The sequence below is a fragment of the Mus caroli genome, chromosome 1 (assembly GCF_900094665.2).
Source record: "Mus caroli chromosome 1, CAROLI_EIJ_v1.1, whole genome shotgun sequence".
In the NCBI taxonomy this organism is placed as follows: Eukaryota; Metazoa; Chordata; class Mammalia; order Rodentia; family Muridae; genus Mus; species Mus caroli.
Genome location: NC_034570.1, coordinates 51,870,927 through 51,871,919, shown reverse-complemented (window position 1 = coordinate 51,871,919; position 993 = coordinate 51,870,927).

Sequence of the window (993 nt, the reverse complement as noted above, 5' to 3'; positions counted from 1 at the left end):
TCTGTGGCTCTGCCTGAGGACTCCTCCCATCCAGCCCTGCCCCATCATCGATCCCAACCTTCCTCCTGCTTCCAATTTCCTCTTTCATTAAAACCTGGCCCAACTCGAGCTCTGGACTCACTTCTCCCCGCCCCAGGCGCTAGCCACTAGAGGGCGTTTTCCAACAAGAAGGTGCTGTTATCGGTGCCGTGGAAGGGATGCCGACGGAAGGGATGCCAACGGGCTGCTCTTCACTGCTCTCAGATCTTTGTCTTGACACTAAGTGTATTTGCTTGCGATTTTTGCCGTTAAACTATACAAAGAATGCTCTAAGAAATGATACAAGTATGAGAAGCAACAAAGTAGAATTTCTCCATGCCAACATTTAGCAACCAGATTCACGCATGCTGCTGCAGGGTTAGATGGCATTTATGAACACACATAGATGCCCACATGGATCTTTGTTACTTTCTTAACAATATTTTGTTAATTTCTAAAAGGTGAAATTAAACCATTCACATAATTTCAAAATTGTTTTCCTTTTTTCTTTCTCCCAAGTTACTTTGACTGTCTGTACCTCAGTGGATTTACTTAGGAGTTGGAAAACAACAACAACAACAACAACAACAACAACAAAAACATTTTCCTCCGGGGAAGATTGATGTGGGGATTAAAGGAGCCCATGTAGGGAAAGAGCTTAAAGCAGCAGCTGCACAGTAGAGGCACTGGGAATGTTACTGCCAAAATGTCTGACAGTCATTTACATTGTGAATTGTTCTCAGATTTCCAGTTATAAATATTCTACAGGGCAGGAGAGAGCTCAGTAGATAAGAGCACTGGCTACTTTGTTGGGCAACACAGACTTTCTGTAACTCCAGCTCCAGGGGTATGGACATTTCTGCTCTCTCTGGGCATGAGTGCCCAGGTGAGCGCACACACACAGACACAGACACAGACACAGACACAGACACAGACACAGACACAGACACAGACACAGACACAGACACAGACACA